The following is a 20,889-nucleotide window of genomic DNA, read 5'->3' as shown; positions in this document are numbered from 1 at the left end:
CCCTAGCTGCTCTGGAGGAGTGTGGCCACTGTGTCAGCAAGCCACAGCTCAAGAGCTTTCCCTCCCCTTCCTCGGCAGTTGCTGCTGAAAGCCAGCAGCGGCACAAACTGCTGCCGAGCCAGGAAGCAGCCTGACCCGCCAGCCCCACTCTACAAGGCTCAGTGAGCCCTGCCAGAGCTTCAGCCCATCTGGGAAGGGGCCGCTGTCATTTCACACTCTCCAACCCCCTCCAGGAAGCGCCGAAATCCTGCCAGCCCCGCTCCCCCTGCGGCAGCCTTGTCCAGCCGGAGGGCAAGAGGCTGAAGCCTAGCCATACTAGCTCTTCCAAAGGCAGAAACCAGAGAGAAAGAAAAATTCCTGGGCTTAGGTTTCAAAGGGTGGTGTTCACAAGTTGATCTCCCTTTACAATGGGAAAACAACTGTCTGTTCTCAGAGATGACCAGGCATTGGCCAGCAGAAAGAAACCCCATCAGCCTCCAGCAGCTTAAATTTCTCTAGCAGTTTTTCTTTGTTTCTTATTTATCAGCCTATCACACACACAGCAGTGACAGCCCCAGGCGTCCCCTCTCTGTAACACCAGAGCAGCTACCGCCCCAGGGTTCCACTCTCTGTGACACCACAGCCGTGACAACACCAGCGTTCCACTCTCTGTGACACCACAGCTGTGACAACACTGGGCTTCCCTCTCTGTGACACCACATCAGAGACAGCACCATTGTTCCTCTCTCAGTGACACCACGGCAGTGACAGCACCAGTTTTCCACTCTCTGTGACACAACAGCAGTGACAACAACTGCTTTCTACTCTCTGTGACACCATGGCTGTGACTACACCAGTGTTCCACTGTCTGTGACACGACCGCAGTGGCAGCACTGGGCTTCCCTCTCTGTGACGCCACAGCTGTGACAGCACCAGTGTTCCACACTCTGTGACACAACGGTAGTGAAAACAACAGCATTTCGCTCTCTCTGACACCACAGCAGTGACACCATTGGGCTTCCCTCTCTGTGACACCACAGCAGCGACAGCACTGGACTTCCCTGTCTGTGGCACCACAGCAGTGACAGCACTGAGCTTCCCTCTCTGTGACGCCACAGCTGTGACAGCACCAGTGTTCCACACTCTGTGACACAACGGTAGTGAAAACAACAGCATTCCGCTCTCTCTGACACCACAGCATTTACACCATTGGGCTTCCCTCTCTGGGACACCACAGCAGCGACAGCACTGGGCTTCCCGCTTAGTGGCACCACAGCAGTGACAGCACTGGGCTTCCCTCTCTGTGACACCACAGAATTGACAGCAACAGCGTTCCACTCTCTGTGACACCACGGCAGTCACAGCACTGGTTTCCCTCTCTGTGACACCACAGCCGTCACAGCCCAACTGCTCCCCTCTCTGTGACACCACAACAGTGACAGCACAGTCTTCTATTCTCTGTGACACCAGAGCTCTGACAACTCCAATTTCCTCTGCAATGTGATACTCCAGCTGTGACAGTTCTAGTGTTCCACTCTCTGTGACACCCGAGCAGTGAAAGCCTCAGTGTTCCACTCTCTGTCACATGACAGCCATGACAGCCCCACTGTTCACCTCTTAGTGAAGCAATCGCTCTGACAGCTCCAATTTCCTCCTCACTCTGACACCTGTCATGGTTTGAAAGTATTAATTAAAAAATCACTGGAAAACTTATCCATTTCTTGCTTGAAGATGTGGAATATGAGAAGGCCAAAAGAAGTTTAAAATTTAAAAGGAATCGAGGAAGTTTATTAACCAAACTACAAGGATACAAAACCAGAATAAAACTTCCAGATACCCTTTTTCCCCAGCAGCCACGCATTGCTGTGTTTAATTGACAACACAGAGGTAAAAAAAACCATTGCTGTTTAAAACAGTCATAACTCTGCTATAGTCTTTTCATCAGTCCTTGTAGGGAAAAAGAAGTTCTCTTTTGTCAATCTATGGAGATTTTCACAAGAAAAAACATTTTCTCATGCCTTCCTATTGCTCTGATGCCAGCTGCTTAGAAAACTCTGCCATCAGTCCTTTCCTCCCATTTGACACCAGTCTCAGCTGTGTTTGTGGGCCATGATTCAAGGGGTGTCATTGAATCATGAAGGATAAGTTCTTCAAAGGCAAAAGTTCTCTTCATTGGATTCTGTGATCATCTCTGGAAACAGGAATGTTTTGCTTTGTCACTTAAGAGCCACAAATCTTCAGCATCTCTCACTTCTCCTTTTCTCTTCCAGCATCACATAGCATTACAACAACTTCACCATTAGCACAGCTTTAGCAATGAATTCCTTTTGCTCAGAACTATGCTTTGAAATACTCCATTCCCCCCAAAATACTGTTTCAGGAATTCAAGGAGTTTCTTCAGAACATGATTGTCCCCCTCCATAGCTTGAATAAAAGAAAATTTCAGCTTCTTCGGGCATCTTCCTCTTCTCTTCCCATCTGAGGCTTAATTCCTTTCCTCGCTGCCTTGGGAGGTTGATGCTGCCTCTTTACCTGTTGATCCCTCTCTCTTCCCCTCTCTCTGGAAAAAGGATTCATCTGCAAGTCTCGTCTGGCTAGTGAAAGGCTTCAACTCTTGCCCAGGCACTGGGGATGGTCCCGGGGCCAGCGGCTGCAGCTCTTTGCCATGCAAGATTTTCCCTAGCTGCTCTGGAGGAGTGTGGCCACTGTGTCAGCAAGCCACAGCTCAAGAGCTTTCCCTCCCCTTCCTCGGCAGTTGCTGCTGAAAGCCAGCAGCGGCACAAACTGCTGCCGAGCCAGGAAGCAGCCTGACCCGCCAGCCCCACTCTACAAGGCTCAGTGAGCCCTGCCAGAGCTTCAGCCCATCTGGGAAGGGGCCGCTGTCATTTCACACTCTCCAACCCCCTCCAGGAAGCGCCGAAATCCTGCCAGCCCCGCTCCCCCTGCGGCAGCCTTGTCCAGCCGGAGGGCAAGAGGCTGAAGCCTAGCCATACTAGCTCTTCCAAAGGCAGAAACCAGAGAGAAAGAAAAATTCCTGGGCTTAGGTTTCAAAGGGTGGTGTTCACAAGTTGATCTCCCTTTACAATGGGAAAACAACTGTCTGTTCTCAGAGATGACCAGGCATTGGCCAGCAGAAAGAAACCCCATCAGCCTCCAGCAGCTTAAATTTCTCTAGCAGTTTTTCTTTGTTTCTTATTTATCAGCCTATCACACACACAGCAGTGACAGCCCCAGGCGTCCCCTCTCTGTAACACCAGAGCAGCTACCGCCCCAGGGTTCCACTCTCTGTGACACCACAGCCGTGACCACACCAGCGTTCCACTCTCTGTGACACCACAGCTGTGACAACACTGGGCTTCCCTCTCTGTGACACCACATCAGAGACAGCACCATTGTTCCTCTCTCAGTGACACCACGGCAGTGACAGCACCAGTTTTCCACTCTCTGTGACACAACAGCAGTGACAACAACTGCTTTCTACTCTCTGTGACACCATGGCTGTGACTACACCAGTGTTCCACTGTCTGTGACACGACCGCAGTGGCAGCACTGGGCTTCCCTCTCTGTGACGCCACAGCTGTGACAGCACCAGTGTTCCACACTCTGTGACACAACGGTAGTGAAAACAACAGCATTTCGCTCTCTCTGACACCACAGCAGTGACACCATTGGGCTTCCCTCTCTGTGACACCACAGCAGCGACAGCACTGGACTTCCCTCTCTGTGGCACCACAGCAGTGACAGCACTGAGCTTCCCTCTCTGTGACGCCACAGCTGTGACAGCACCAGTGTTCCACACTCTGTGACACAACGGTAGTGAAAACAACAGCATTCCGCTCTCTCTGACACCACAGCATTTACACCATTGGGCTTCCCTCTCTGGGACACCACAGCAGCGACAGCACTGGGCTTCCCGCTTAGTGGCACCACAGCAGTGACAGCACTGGGCTTCCCTCTCTGTGACACCACAGAATTGACAGCAACAGCGTTCCACTCTCTGTGACACCACGGCAGTCACAGCACTGGTTTCCCTCTCTGTGACACCACAGCCGTCACAGCCCAGGTGCTCCCCTCTCTGTGACACCACAACAGTGACAGCACAGTCTTCTATTCTCTGTGACACCAGAGCTCTGACAACTCCAATTTCCTCTGCAATGTGATACTACAGCTGTGACAGTTCTAGTGTTCCACTCTCTGTGACACCCGAGCAGTGAAAGCCTCAGTGTTCCACTCTCTGTCACATGACAGCCATGACAGCCCCACTGTTCACCTCTTAGTGAAGCAATCGCTCTGACAGCTCCAATTTCCTCCTCACTCTGACACCTGTCATGGTTTGAAAGTATTAATTAAAAAATCACTGGAAAACTTATCCATTTCTTGCTTGAAGATGTGGAATATGAGAAGGCCAAAAGAAGTTTAAAATTTAAAAGGAATCGAGGAAGTTTATTAACCAAACTACAAGGATACAAAACCAGAATAAAACTTCCAGATACCCTTTTTCCCCAGCACCCACGCATTGCTGTGTTTAATTGACAACACAGAGGTAAAAAAAAACATTGCTGTTTAAAACAGTCATAACTCTGCTATAGTCTTTTCATCAGTCCTTGTAGGGAAAAAGAAGTTCTCTTTTGTCAATCTATGGAGATTTTCACAAGAAAAACATTTTCTCATGCCTTCCTATTGCTCTGATGCCAGCTGCTTAGAAAACTCTGCCATCAGGCCTTTCCTCCCATTTGACACCAGTCCCAGCTGTGTTTGTGGGCCATGATTCAAGGGGTGTCATTGAATCATGAAGGATAAGTTCTTCAAAGGCAAAAGTTCTCTTCATTGGATTCTGTGATCATCTCTGGAAACAGGAATCTTTTGCTTTGTCACTTAAGAGCCACAAATCTTCAGCATCTCTCACTTCTCCTTTTCTCTTCCAGCATCACATAGCATTACAACAACTTCACCATTAGCACAGCTTTAGCAATGAATTCCTTTTGCTCAGAACTATACTTTGAAATACTCCATTCCCTCCAAAATACTGTTTCAGGAATTCAAGGAGTTTCTTCAGAACATGATTGTCCCCCTCCATAGCTTGAATAAAAGAAAATTTCAGCTTCTTCGGGCATCTTCCTCTTCTCTTCCCATCTGAGGCTTAATTCCTTTCCTCGCTGCCTTGGGTGGTTGATGCTGCCTCTTTACCTGTTGATCCCTCTCTCTTCCCCTCTCTCTGGAAAAAGGATTCATCTGCAAGTCTCGTCTGGCTAGTGAAAGGCTTCAACTCTTGCCCAGGCACTGGGGATGGTCCCGGGGCCAGCGGCTGCAGCTCTTTGCCATGCAACATTTTCCCTAGCTGCTCTGGAGGAGTGTGGCCACTGTGTCAGCAAGCCACAGCTCAAGAGCTTTCCCTCCCCTTCCTCGGCAGTTGCTGCTGAAAGCCAGCAGCGGCACAAACTGCTGCCGAGCCAGGAAGCAGCCTGACCCGCCAGCCCCACTCTACAAGGCTCAGTGAGCCCTGCCAGAGCTTCAGCCCATCTGGGAAGGGGCCGCTGTCATTTCACACTCTCCAACCCCCTCCAGGAAGCGCCGAAATCCTGCCAGCCCCGCTCCCCCTGCGGCAGCCTTGTCCAGCCGGGGGGCAAGAGGCTGAAGCCTAGCCATACTAGCTCTTCCAAAGGCAGAAACCAGAGAGAAAGAAAAATTCCTGGGCTTAGGTTTCAAAGGGTGGTGTTCACAAGTTGATCTCCCTTTAAAATGGGAAAACAACTGTCTGTTCTCAGAGATGACCAGGCATTGGCCAGCAGAAAGAAACCCCATCAGCCTCCAGCAGCTTAAATTTCTCTAGCAGTTTTTCTTTGTTTCTGATTTATCAGCCTATCACACACACAGCAGTGACAGCCCCAGGCGTCCCCTCTCTGTAACACCAGAGCAGCTACCGCCCCAGGGTTCCACTCTCTGTGACACCACAGCTGTGAAAAACACCAGCGTTCCACTCTCTGTGACACCACAGCCGTGACAGCACTGGGCTTCCCTCTCTGTGACACCACATCAGAGACAGCACCATTGTTCCTCTCTCGGTGACACCACGGCAGTGACAGCACCAGTTTTCCACTCTCTGTGACACAACAGCAGTGACAACAACTGCTTTCTACTCTCTGTGACACCATGGCTGTGACTACACCAGTGTTCCACTGTCTGTGACACGACCGCAGTGGCAGCACTGGGCTTCCCTCTCTGTGACGCCACCGCTGTGACAGCACCAGTGTTCCACACTCTGTGACACAACGGTAGTGAAAACAACAGCATTCCGCTCTCTCTGACACCACAGCAGTGACACCATTGGGCTTCCCTCTCTGGGACACCACAGCAGTGACAGCACTGGGCTTCCCGCTTAGTGGCACCACAGCAGTGACAGCACTGGGCTTCCCTCTCTGTGACACCACAGAATTGACAGCAACAGCGTTCCACTCTCTGTGACACCACGGCAGTCACAGCACTGGTTTCCCTCTCTGTGACACCACAGCCGTCACAGCCCAGGTGCTCCCCTCTCTGTGACACCACAACAGTGACAGCACAGTCTTCTATTCTCTGTGACACCAGAGCTCTGACAACTCCAATTTCCTCTGCAATGTGATACTACAGCTGTGACAGTTCTAGTGTTCCACTCTCTGTGACACCCGAGCAGTGAAAGCCTCAGTGTTCCACTCTCTGTCACATGACAGCCATGACAGCCCCACTGTTCACCTCTTAGTGAAGCAATCGCTCTGACAGCTCCAATTTCCTCCTCACTCTGACACCTGTCATGGTTTGAAAGTATTAATTAAAAAATCACTGGAAAACTTATCCATTTCTTGCTTGAAGATGTGGAATATGAGAAGGCCAAAAGAAGTTTAAAATTTAAAAGGAATCGAGGAAGTTTATTAACCAAACTACAAGGATACAAAACCAGAATAAAACTTCCAGATACCCTTTTTCCCCAGCACCCACGCATTGCTGTGTTTAATTGACAACACAGAGGTAAAAAAAAACATTGCTGTTTAAAACAGTCATAACTCTGCTATAGTCTTTTCATCAGTCCTTGTAGGGAAAAAGAAGTTCTCTTTTGTCAATCTATGGAGATTTTCACAAGAAAAACATTTTCTCATGCCTTCCTATTGCTCTGATGCCAGCTGCTTAGAAAACTCTGCCATCAGGCCTTTCCTCCCATTTGACACCAGTCCCAGCTGTGTTTGTGGGCCATGATTCAAGGGGTGTCATTGAATCATGAAGGATAAGTTCTTCAAAGGCAAAAGTTCTCTTCATTGGATTCTGTGATCATCTCTGGAAACAGGAATCTTTTGCTTTGTCACTTAAGAGCCACAAATCTTCAGCATCTCTCACTTCTCCTTTTCTCTTCCAGCATCACATAGCATTACAACAACTTCACCATTAGCACAGCTTTAGCAATGAATTCCTTTTGCTCAGAACTATACTTTGAAATACTCCATTCCCTCCAAAATACTGTTTCAGGAATTCAAGGAGTTTCTTCAGAACATGATTGTCCCCCTCCATAGCTTGAATAAAAGAAAATTTCAGCTTCTTCGGGCATCTTCCTCTTCTCTTCCCATCTGAGGCTTAATTCCTTTCCTCGCTGCCTTGGGTGGTTGATGCTGCCTCTTTACCTGTTGATCCCTCTCTCTTCCCCTCTCTCTGGAAAAAGGATTCATCTGCAAGTCTCGTCTGGCTAGTGAAAGGCTTCAACTCTTGCCCAGGCACTGGGGATGGTCCCGGGGCCAGCGGCTGCAGCTCTTTGCCATGCAACATTTTCCCTAGCTGCTCTGGAGGAGTGTGGCCACTGTGTCAGCAAGCCACAGCTCAAGAGCTTTCCCTCCCCTTCCTCGGCAGTTGCTGCTGAAAGCCAGCAGCGGCACAAACTGCTGCTGAGCCAGGAAGCAGCCTGACCCGCCAGCCCCACTCTACAAGGCTCAGTGAGCCCTGCCAGAGCTTCAGCCCATCTGGGAAGGGGCCGCTGTCATTTCACACTCTCCAACCCCCTCCAGGAAGCGCCGAAATCCTGCCAGCCCCGCTCCCCCTGCGGCAGCCTTGTCCAGCCGGGGGGCAAGAGGCTGAAGCCTAGCCATACTAGCTCTTCCAAAGGCAGAAACCAGAGAGAAAGAAAAATTCCTGGGCTTAGGTTTCAAAGGGTGGTGTTCACAAGTTGATCTCCCTTTAAAATGGGAAAACAACTGTCTGTTCTCAGAGATGACCAGGCATTGGCCAGCAGAAAGAAACCCCATCAGCCTCCAGCAGCTTAAATTTCTCTAGCAGTTTTTCTTTGTTTCTGATTTATCAGCCTATCACACACACAGCAGTGACAGCCCCAGGCGTCCCCTCTCTGTAACACCAGAGCAGCTACCGCCCCAGGGTTCCACTCTCTGTGACACCACAGCTGTGAAAAACACCAGCGTTCCACTCTCTGTGACACCACAGCCGTGACAGCACTGGGCTTCCCTCTCTGTGACACCACATCAGAGACAGCACCATTGTTCCTCTCTCGGTGACACCACGGCAGTGACAGCACCAGTTTTCCACTCTCTGTGACACAACAGCAGTGACAACAACTGCTTTCCACTCTCTGTGACACCATGGCTGTGACTACACCAGTGTTCCACTGTCTGTGACACGACCGCAGTGGCAGCACTGGGCTTCCCTCTCTGTGACGCCACAGCTGTGACAGCACCAGTGTTCCACACTCTGTGACACAACGGTAGTGAAAACAACAGCATTCCGCTCTCTCTGACACCACAGCAGTGACACCACTGGGCTTCCCTCTCTGTGACACCACAGAATTGACAGCAACAGCGTTCCACTCTCTGTGACACCACGGCAGTCACAGCACTGGTTTCCCTCTCTGTGACACCACAGCCGTCACAGCCCAACTGCTCCCCTCTCTGTGACACCACAACAGTGACAGCACAGTCTTCTATTCTCTGTGACACCAGAGCTCTGACAACTCCAATTTCCTCTGCAATGTGATACTACAGCTGTGACAGTTCTAGTGTTCCACTCTCTGTGACACCCGAGCAGTGAAAGCCTCAGTGTTCCACTCTCAGTCACATGACAGCCATGACAGCCCCACTGTTCACCTCTTAGTGAAGCAATCGCTCTGACAGCTCCAATTTCCTCCTCACTCTGACACCTGTCATGGTTTGAAAGTATTAATTAAAAAATCACTGGAAAACTTATCCATTTCTTGCTTGAAGATGTGGAATATGAGAAGGCCAAAAGAAGTTTAAAATTTAAAAGGAATCGAGGAAGTTTATTAACCAAACTACAAGGATACAAAACCAGAATAAAACTTCCAGATACCCTTTTTCCCCAGCAGCCACGCATTGCTGTGTTTAATTGACAACACAGAGGTAAAAAAAAACATTGCTGTTTAAAACAGTCATAACTCTGCTATAGTCTTTTCATCAGTCCTTGTAGGGAAAAAGAAGTTCTCTTTTGTCAATCTATGGAGATTTTCACAAGAAAAAACATTTTCTCATGCCTTCCTATTGCTCTGATGCCAGCTGCTTAGAAAACTCTGCCATCAGGCCTTTCCTCCCATTTGACACCAGTCCCAGCTGTGTTTGTGGGCCATGATTCAAGGGGTGTCATTGAATCATGAAGGATAAGTTCTTCAAAAGCAAAAGTTCTCTTCATTGGATTCTGTGATCATCTCTGGAAACAGGAATCTTTTGCTTTGTCACTTAAGAGCCACAAATCTTCAGCATCTCTCACTTCTCCTTTTCTCTTCCAGCATCACATAGCATTACAACAACTTCACCATTAGCACAGCTTTAGCAATGAATTCCTTTTGCTCAGAACTATACTTTGAAATACTCCATTCCCCCCAAAATACTGTTTCAGGAATTCAAGGAGTTTCTTCAGAACATGATTGTCCCCCTCCATAGCTTGAATAAAAGAAAATTTCAGCTTCTTCGGGCATCTTCCTCTTCTCTTCCCATCTGAGGCTTAATTCCTTTCCTCGCTGCCTTGGGTGGTTGATGCTGCCTCTTTACCTGTTGATCCCTCTCTCTTCCCCTCTCTCTGGAAAAAGGATTCATCTGCAAGTCTCGTCTGGCTAGTGAAAGGCTTCAACTCTTGCCCAGGCACTGGGGATGGTCTCGGGGCCAGCGGCTGCAGCTCTTTGCCATGCAAGATTTTCTCTAGCTGCTCTGGAGGAGTGTGGCCACTGTGTCAGCAAGCCACAGCTCAAGAGCTTTCCCTCTCCTTCCTCGGCAGTTGCTGCTGAAAGCCAGCAGCGGCACAAACTGCTGCCGAGCCAGGAAGCAGCCTGACCCGCCAGCCCCACTCTACAAGGCTCAGTGAGCCCTGCCAGAGCTTCAGCCCATCTGGGAAGGGGCCGCTGTCATTTCACACTCTCCAACCCCCTCCAGGAAGCGCCGAAATCCTGCCAGCCCCGCTCCCCCTGCGGCAGCCTTGTCCAGCCGGGGGGCAAGAGGCTGAAGCCTAGCCATACTAGCTCTTCCAAAGGCAGAAACCAGAGAGAAAGAAAAATTCCTGGGCTTAGGTTTCAAAGGGTGGTGTTCACAAGTTGATCTCCCTTTACAATGGGAAAACAACTGTCTGTTCTCAGAGATGACCAGGCATTGGCCAGCAGAAAGAAACCCCATCAACCTCCAGCAGCTTTAATTTCTCTAGCAGTTTTTCTTTGTTTCTTATTTATCAGCCTATCACACACACAGCAGTGACAGCCCCAGGCGTCCCCTCTCTGTAACACCAGAGCAGCTACCGCCCCAGGGTTCCACTCTCTGTGACACCACAGCCGTGACAACACCAGCGTTCCACTCTCTGTGACACCACAGCTGTGACAACACTGGGCTTCCCTCTCTGTGACACCACATCAGAGACAGCACCATTGTTCCTCTCTCGGTGACACCATGGCAGTGAAAGCACCAGTTTTCCACTCTCTGTGACACAACAGCAGTGACAACAACTGCTTTCTACTCTCTGTGACACCATGGCTGTGACTACACCAGTGTTCCACTGTCTGTGACACGACCGCAGTGGCAGCACTGGGCTTCCCTCTCTGTGACGCCACCGCTGTGACAGCACCAGTGTTCCACACTCTGTGACACAACGGTAGTGAAAACAACAGCATTCCGCTCTCTCTGACACCACAGCAGTGACACCATTGGGCTTCCCTCTCTGGGACACCACAGCAGCGACAGCACTGGGCTTCCCGCTTAGTGGCACCACAGCAGTGACAGCACTGGGCTTCCCTCTCTGTGACACCACAGAATTGACAGCAACAGCGTTCCACTCTCTGTGACACCACGGCAGTCACAGCACTGGTTTCCCTCTCTGTGACACCACAGCCGTCACAGCCCAACTGCTCCCCTCTCTGTGACACCACAACAGTGACAGCACAGTCTTCTATTCTCTGTGACACCAGAGCTCTGACAACTCCAATTTCCTCTGCAATGTGATACTACAGCTGTGACAGTTCTAGTGTTCCACTCTCTGTGACACCCGAGCAGTGAAAGCCTCAGTGTTCCACTCTCTGTCACATGACAGCCATGACAGCCCCACTGTTCACCTCTTAGTGAAGCAATCGCTCTGACAGCTCCAATTTCCTCCTCACTCTGACACCTGTCATGGTTTGAAAGTATTAATTAAAAAATCACTGGAAAACTTATCCATTTCTTGCTTGAAGATGTGGAATATGAGAAGGCCAAAAGAAGTTTAAAATTTAAAAGGAATCGAGGAAGTTTATTAACCAAACTACAAGGATACAAAACCAGAATAAAACTTCCAGATACCCTTTTTCCCCAGCACCCACGCATTGCTGTGTTTAATTGACAACACAGAGGTAAAAAAAAACATTGCTGTTTAAAACAGTCATAACTCTGCTATAGTCTTTTCATCAGTCCTTGTAGGGAAAAAGAAGTTCTCTTTTGTCAATCTATGGAGATTTTCACAAGAAAAACATTTTCTCATGCCTTCCTATTGCTCTGATGCCAGCTGCTTAGAAAACTCTGCCATCAGGCCTTTCCTCCCATTTGACACCAGTCCCAGCTGTGTTTGTGGGCCATGATTCAAGGGGTGTCATTGAATCATGAAGGATAAGTTCTTCAAAGGCAAAAGTTCTCTTCATTGGATTCTGTGATCATCTCTGGAAACAGGAATCTTTTGCTTTGTCACTTAAGAGCCACAAATCTTCAGCATCTCTCACTTCTCCTTTTCTCTTCCAGCATCACATAGCATTACAACAACTTCACCATTAGCACAGCTTTAGCAATGAATTCCTTTTGCTCAGAACTATACTTTGAAATACTCCATTCCCTCCAAAATACTGTTTCAGGAATTCAAGGAGTTTCTTCAGAACATGATTGTCCCCCTCCATAGCTTGAATAAAAGAAAATTTCAGCTTCTTCGGGCATCTTCCTCTTCTCTTCCCATCTGAGGCTTAATTCCTTTCCTCGCTGCCTTGGGTGGTTGATGCTGCCTCTTTACCTGTTGATCCCTCTCTCTTCCCCTCTCTCTGGAAAAAGGATTCATCTGCAAGTCTCGTCTGGCTAGTGAAAGGCTTCAACTCTTGCCCAGGCACTGGGGATGGTCCCGGGGCCAGCGGCTGCAGCTCTTTGCCATGCAACATTTTCCCTAGCTGCTCTGGAGGAGTGTGGCCACTGTGTCAGCAAGCCACAGCTCAAGAGCTTTCCCTCCCCTTCCTCGGCAGTTGCTGCTGAAAGCCAGCAGCGGCACAAACTGCTGCCGAGCCAGGAAGCAGCCTGACCCGCCAGCCCCACTCTACAAGGCTCAGTGAGCCCTGCCAGAGCTTCAGCCCATCTGGGAAGGGGCCGCTGTCATTTCACACTCTCCAACCCCCTCCAGGAAGCGCCGAAATCCTGCCAGCCCCGCTCCCCCTGCGGCAGCCTTGTCCAGCCGGGGGGCAAGAGGCTGAAGCCTAGCCATACTAGCTCTTCCAAAGGCAGAAACCAGAGAGAAAGAAAAATTCCTGGGCTTAGGTTTCAAAGGGTGGTGTTCACAAGTTGATCTCCCTTTAAAATGGGAAAACAACTGTCTGTTCTCAGAGATGACCAGGCATTGGCCAGCAGAAAGAAACCCCATCAGCCTCCAGCAGCTTAAATTTCTCTAGCAGTTTTTCTTTGTTTCTGATTTATCAGCCTATCACACACACAGCAGTGACAGCCCCAGGCGTCCCCTCTCTGTAACACCAGAGCAGCTACCGCCCCAGGGTTCCACTCTCTGTGACACCACAGCTGTGAAAAACACCAGCGTTCCACTCTCTGTGACACCACAGCCGTGACAGCACTGGGCTTCCCTCTCTGTGACACCACATCAGAGACAGCACCATTGTTCCTCTCTCGGTGACACCACGGCAGTGACAGCACCAGTTTTCCACTCTCTGTGACACAACAGCAGTGACAACAACTGCTTTCTACTCTCTGTGACACCATGGCTGTGACTACACCAGTGTTCCACTGTCTGTGACACGACCGCAGTGGCAGCACTGGGCTTCCCTCTCTGTGACGCCACCGCTGTGACAGCACCAGTGTTCCACACTCTGTGACACAACGGTAGTGAAAACAACAGCATTCCGCTCTCTCTGACACCACAGCAGTGACACCATTGGGCTTCCCTCTCTGGGACACCACAGCAGTGACAGCACTGGGCTTCCCGCTTAGTGGCACCACAGCAGTGACAGCACTGGGCTTCCCTCTCTGTGACACCACAGAATTGACAGCAACAGCGTTCCACTCTCTGTGACACCACGGCAGTCACAGCACTGGTTTCCCTCTCTGTGACACCACAGCCGTCACAGCCCAGGTGCTCCCCTCTCTGTGACACCACAACAGTGACAGCACAGTCTTCTATTCTCTGTGACACCAGAGCTCTGACAACTCCAATTTCCTCTGCAATGTGATACTACAGCTGTGACAGTTCTAGTGTTCCACTCTCTGTGACACCCGAGCAGTGAAAGCCTCAGTGTTCCACTCTCTGTCACATGACAGCCATGACAGCCCCACTGTTCACCTCTTAGTGAAGCAATCGCTCTGACAGCTCCAATTTCCTCCTCACTCTGACACCTGTCATGGTTTGAAAGTATTAATTAAAAAATCACTGGAAAACTTATCCATTTCTTGCTTGAAGATGTGGAATATGAGAAGGCCAAAAGAAGTTTAAAATTTAAAAGGAATCGAGGAAGTTTATTAACCAAACTACAAGGATACAAAACCAGAATAAAACTTCCAGATACCCTTTTTCCCCAGCACCCACGCATTGCTGTGTTTAATTGACAACACAGAGGTAAAAAAAAACATTGCTGTTTAAAACAGTCATAACTCTGCTATAGTCTTTTCATCAGTCCTTGTAGGGAAAAAGAAGTTCTCTTTTGTCAATCTATGGAGATTTTCACAAGAAAAACATTTTCTCATGCCTTCCTATTGCTCTGATGCCAGCTGCTTAGAAAACTCTGCCATCAGGCCTTTCCTCCCATTTGACACCAGTCCCAGCTGTGTTTGTGGGCCATGATTCAAGGGGTGTCATTGAATCATGAAGGATAAGTTCTTCAAAGGCAAAAGTTCTCTTCATTGGATTCTGTGATCATCTCTGGAAACAGGAATCTTTTGCTTTGTCACTTAAGAGCCACAAATCTTCAGCATCTCTCACTTCTCCTTTTCTCTTCCAGCATCACATAGCATTACAACAACTTCACCATTAGCACAGCTTTAGCAATGAATTCCTTTTGCTCAGAACTATACTTTGAAATACTCCATTCCCTCCAAAATACTGTTTCAGGAATTCAAGGAGTTTCTTCAGAACATGATTGTCCCCCTCCATAGCTTGAATAAAAGAAAATTTCAGCTTCTTCGGGCATCTTCCTCTTCTCTTCCCATCTGAGGCTTAATTCCTTTCCTCGCTGCCTTGGGTGGTTGATGCTGCCTCTTTACCTGTTGATCCCTCTCTCTTCCCCTCTCTCTGGAAAAAGGATTCATCTGCAAGTCTCGTCTGGCTAGTGAAAGGCTTCAACTCTTGCCCAGGCACTGGGGATGGTCCCGGGGCCAGCGGCTGCAGCTCTTTGCCATGCAACATTTTCCCTAGCTGCTCTGGAGGAGTGTGGCCACTGTGTCAGCAAGCCACAGCTCAAGAGCTTTCCCTCCCCTTCCTCGGCAGTTGCTGCTGAAAGCCAGCAGCGGCACAAACTGCTGCTGAGCCAGGAAGCAGCCTGACCCGCCAGCCCCACTCTACAAGGCTCAGTGAGCCCTGCCAGAGCTTCAGCCCATCTGGGAAGGGGCCGCTGTCATTTCACACTCTCCAACCCCCTCCAGGAAGCGCCGAAATCCTGCCAGCCCCGCTCCCCCTGCGGCAGCCTTGTCCAGCCGGGGGGCAAGAGGCTGAAGCCTAGCCATACTAGCTCTTCCAAAGGCAGAAACCAGAGAGAAAGAAAAATTCCTGGGCTTAGGTTTCAAAGGGTGGTGTTCACAAGTTGATCTCCCTTTAAAATGGGAAAACAACTGTCTGTTCTCAGAGATGACCAGGCATTGGCCAGCAGAAAGAAACCCCATCAGCCTCCAGCAGCTTAAATTTCTCTAGCAGTTTTTCTTTGTTTCTGATTTATCAGCCTATCACACACACAGCAGTGACAGCCCCAGGCGTCCCCTCTCTGTAACACCAGAGCAGCTACCGCCCCAGGGTTCCACTCTCTGTGACACCACAGCTGTGAAAAACACCAGCGTTCCACTCTCTGTGACACCACAGCCGTGACAGCACTGGGCTTCCCTCTCTGTGACACCACATCAGAGACAGCACCATTGTTCCTCTCTCGGTGACACCACGGCAGTGACAGCACCAGTTTTCCACTCTCTGTGACACAACAGCAGTGACAACAACTGCTTTCCACTCTCTGTGACACCATGGCTGTGACTACACCAGTGTTCCACTGTCTGTGACACGACCGCAGTGGCAGCACTGGGCTTCCCTCTCTGTGACGCCACAGCTGTGACAGCACCAGTGTTCCACACTCTGTGACACAACGGTAGTGAAAACAACAGCATTCCGCTCTCTCTGACACCACAGCAGTGACACCACTGGGCTTCCCTCTCTGTGACACCACAGAATTGACAGCAACAGCGTTCCACTCTCTGTGACACCACGGCAGTCACAGCACTGGTTTCCCTCTCTGTGACACCACAGCCGTCACAGCCCAACTGCTCCCCTCTCTGTGACACCACAACAGTGACAGCACAGTCTTCTATTCTCTGTGACACCAGAGCTCTGACAACTCCAATTTCCTCTGCAATGTGATACTACAGCTGTGACAGTTCTAGTGTTCCACTCTCTGTGACACCCGAGCAGTGAAAGCCTCAGTGTTCCACTCTCAGTCACATGACAGCCATGACAGCCCCACTGTTCACCTCTTAGTGAAGCAATCGCTCTGACAGCTCCAATTTCCTCCTCACTCTGACACCTGTCATGGTTTGAAAGTATTAATTAAAAAATCACTGGAAAACTTATCCATTTCTTGCTTGAAGATGTGGAATATGAGAAGGCCAAAAGAAGTTTAAAATTTAAAAGGAATCGAGGAAGTTTATTAACCAAACTACAAGGATACAAAACCAGAATAAAACTTCCAGATACCCTTTTTCCCCAGCAGCCACGCATTGCTGTGTTTAATTGACAACACAGAGGTAAAAAAAAACATTGCTGTTTAAAACAGTCATAACTCTGCTATAGTCTTTTCATCAGTCCTTGTAGGGAAAAAGAAGTTCTCTTTTGTCAATCTATGGAGATTTTCACAAGAAAAAACATTTTCTCATGCCTTCCTATTGCTCTGATGCCAGCTGCTTAGAAAACTCTGCCATCAGGCCTTTCCTCCCATTTGACACCAGTCCCAGCTGTGTTTGTGGGCCATGATTCAAGGGGTGTCATTGAATCATGAAGGATAAGTTCTTCAAAAGCAAAAGTTCTCTTCATTGGATTCTGTGATCATCTCTGGAAACAGGAATCTTTTGCTTTGTCACTTAAGAGCCACAAATCTTCAGCATCTCTCACTTCTCCTTTTCTCTTCCAGCATCACATAGCATTACAACAACTTCACCATTAGCACAGCTTTAGCAATGAATTCCTTTTGCTCAGAACTATACTTTGAAATACTCCATTCCCCCCAAAATACTGTTTCAGGAATTCAAGGAGTTTCTTCAGAACATGATTGTCCCCCTCCATAGCTTGAATAAAAGAAAATTTCAGCTTCTTCGGGCATCTTCCTCTTCTCTTCCCATCTGAGGCTTAATTCCTTTCCTCGCTGCCTTGGGTGGTTGATGCTGCCTCTTTACCTGTTGATCCCTCTCTCTTCCCCTCTCTCTGGAAAAAGGATTCATCTGCAAGTCTCGTCTGGCTAGTGAAAGGCTTCAACTCTTGCCCAGGCACTGGGGATGGTCTCGGGGCCAGCGGCTGCAGCTCTTTGCCATGCAAGATTTTCTCTAGCTGCTCTGGAGGAGTGTGGCCACTGTGTCAGCAAGCCACAGCTCAAGAGCTTTCCCTCTCCTTCCTCGGCAGTTGCTGCTGAAAGCCAGCAGCGGCACAAACTGCTGCCGAGCCAGGAAGCAGCCTGACCCGCCAGCCCCACTCTACAAGGCTCAGTGAGCCCTGCCAGAGCTTCAGCCCATCTGGGAAGGGGCCGCTGTCATTTCACACTCTCCAACCCCCTCCAGGAAGCGCCGAAATCCTGCCAGCCCCGCTCCCCCTGCGGCAGCCTTGTCCAGCCGGGGGGCAAGAGGCTGAAGCCTAGCCATACTAGCTCTTCCAAAGGCAGAAACCAGAGAGAAAGAAAAATTCCTGGGCTTAGGTTTCAAAGGGTGGTGTTCACAAGTTGATCTCCCTTTACAATGGGAAAACAACTGTCTGTTCTCAGAGATGACCAGGCATTGGCCAGCAGAAAGAAACCCCATCAACCTCCAGCAGCTTTAATTTCTCTAGCAGTTTTTCTTTGTTTCTTATTTATCAGCCTATCACACACACAGCAGTGACAGCCCCAGGCGTCCCCTCTCTGTAACACCAGAGCAGCTACCGCCCCAGGGTTCCACTCTCTGTGACACCACAGCCGTGACAACACCAGCGTTCCACTCTCTGTGACACCACAGCTGTGACAACACTGGGCTTCCCTCTCTGTGACACCACATCAGAGACAGCACCATTGTTCCTCTCTCGGTGACACCATGGCAGTGAAAGCACCAGTTTTCCACTCTCTGTGACACAACAGCAGTGACAACAACTGCTTTCTACTCTCTGTGACACCATGGCTGTGACTACACCAGTGTTCCACTGTCTGTGACACGACCGCAGTGGCAGCACTGGGCTTCCCTCTCTGTGACGCCACCGCTGTGACAGCACCAGTGTTCCACACTCTGTGACACAACGGTAGTGAAAACAACAGCATTCCGCTCTCTCTGACACCACAGCAGTGACACCATTGGGCTTCCCTCTCTGGGACACCACAGCAGCGACAGCACTGGGCTTCCCGCTTAGTGGCACCACAGCAGTGACAGCACTGGGCTTCCCTCTCTGTGACACCACAGAATTGACAGCAACAGCGTTCCACTCTCTGTGACACCACGGCAGTCACAGCACTGGTTTCCCTCTCTGTGACACCACAGCCGTCACAGCCCAACTGCTCCCCTCTCTGTGACACCACAACAGTGACAGCACAGTCTTCTATTCTCTGTGACACCAGAGCTCTGACAACTCCAATTTCCTCTGCAATGTGATACTACAGCTGTGACAGTTCTAGTGTTCCACTCTCTGTGACACCCGAGCAGTGAAAGCCTCAGTGTTCCACTCTCTGTCACATGACAGCCATGACAGCCCCACTGTTCACCTCTTAGTGAAGCAATCGCTCTGACAGCTCCAATTTCCTCCTCACTCTGACACCTGTCATGGTTTGAAAGTATTAATTAAAAAATCACTGGAAAACTTATCCATTTCTTGCTTGAAGATGTGGAATATGAGAAGGCCAAAAGAAGTTTAAAATTTAAAAGGAATCGAGGAAGTTTATTAACCAAACTACAAGGATACAAAACCAGAATAAAACTTCCAGATACCCTTTTTCCCCAGCACCCACGCATTGCTGTGTTTAATTGACAACACAGAGGTAAAAAAAAACATTGCTGTTTAAAACAGTCATAACTCTGCTATAGTCTTTTCATCAGTCCTTGTAGGGAAAAAGAAGTTCTCTTTTGTCAATCTATGGAGATTTTCACAAGAAAAACATTTTCTCATGCCTTCCTATTGCTCTGATGCCAGCTGCTTAGAAAACTCTGCCATCAGGCCTTTCCTCCCATTTGACACCAGTCCCAGCTGTGTTTGTGGGCCATGATTCAAGGGGTGTCATTGAATCATGAAGGATAAGTTCTTCAAAGGCAAAAGTTCTCTTCATTGGATTCTGTGATCATCTCTGGAAACAGGAATCTTTTGCTTTGTCACTTAAGAGCCACAAATCTTCAGCATCTCTCACTTCTCCTTTTCTCTTCCAGCATCACATAGCATTACAACAACTTCACCATTAGCACAGCTTTAGCAATGAATTCCTTTTGCTCAGAACTATACTTTGAAATACTCCATTCCCTCCAAAATACTGTTTCAGGAATTCAAGGAGTTTCTTCAGAACATGATTGTCCCCCTCCATAGCTTGAATAAAAGAAAATTTCAGCTTCTTCGGGCATCTTCCTCTTCTCTTCCCATCTGAGGCTTAATTCCTTTCCTCGCTGCCTTGGGTGGTTGATGCTGCCTCTTTACCTGTTGATCCCTCTCTCTTCCCCTCTCTCTGGAAAAAGGATTCATCTGCAAGTCTCGTCTGGCTAGTGAAAGGCTTCAACTCTTGCCCAGGCACTGGGGATGGTCCCGGGGCCAGCGGCTGCAGCTCTTTGCCATGCAACATTTTCCCTAGCTGCTCTGGAGGAGTGTGGCCACTGTGTCAGCAAGCCACAGCTCAAGAGCTTTCCCTCCCCTTCCTCGGCAGTTGCTGCTGAAAGCCAGCAGCGGCACAAACTGCTGCTGAGCCAGGAAGCAGCCTGACCCGCCAGCCCCACTCTACAAGGCTCAGTGAGCCCTGCCAGAGCTTCAGCCCATCTGGGAAGGGGCCGCTGTCATTTCACACTCTCCAACCCCCTCCAGGAAGCGCCGAAATCCTGCCAGCCCCGCTCCCCCTGCGGCAGCCTTGTCCAGCCGGGGGGCAAGAGGCTGAAGCCTAGCCATACTAGCTCTTCCAAAGGCAGAAACCAGAGAGAAAGAAAAATTCCTGGGCTTAGGTTTCAAAGGGTGGTGTTCACAAGTTGATCTCCCTTTAAAATGGGAAAACAACTGTCTGTTCTCAGAGATGACCAGGCATTGGCCAGCAGAAAGAAACCCCATCAGCCTCCAGCAGCTTAAATTTCTCTAGCAGTTTTTCTTTGTTTCTGATTTATCAGCCTATCACACACACAGCAGTGACAGCCCCAGGCGTCCCCTCTCTGTAACACCAGAGCAGCTACCGCCCCAGGGTTCCACTCTCTGTGACACCACAGCTGTGAAAAACACCAGCGTTCCACTCTCTGTGACACCACAGCAGTGACAGCACTGGGCTTCCCTCTCTGTGACACCACATCAGAGTCAGCACCATTGTTCCTCTCTCGGTGACACCACGGCAGTGACAGCACCAGTTTTCCACTCTCTGTGTCACAACAGCAGTGACAACAACTGCTTTCCACTCTCTGTGACACCATGGCTGTGACTACACCAGTGTTCCACTGTCTGTGACACGACCGCAGTGGCAGCACTGGGCTTCCCTCTCTGTGACGCCACAGCTGTGACAGCACCAGTGTTCCACACTCTGTGACACAACGGTAGTGAAAACAACAGCATTCCGCTCTCTCTGACACCACA

This window comes from Cyanistes caeruleus, unplaced genomic scaffold (genome assembly GCF_971803275.1).
Source record: "Cyanistes caeruleus unplaced genomic scaffold, bCyaCae1.hap1.1 HAP1_SUPER_34, whole genome shotgun sequence".
NCBI classification, from domain to species: domain Eukaryota; kingdom Metazoa; phylum Chordata; class Aves; order Passeriformes; family Paridae; genus Cyanistes; species Cyanistes caeruleus.
This window is presented reverse-complemented; position numbering follows the sequence as displayed.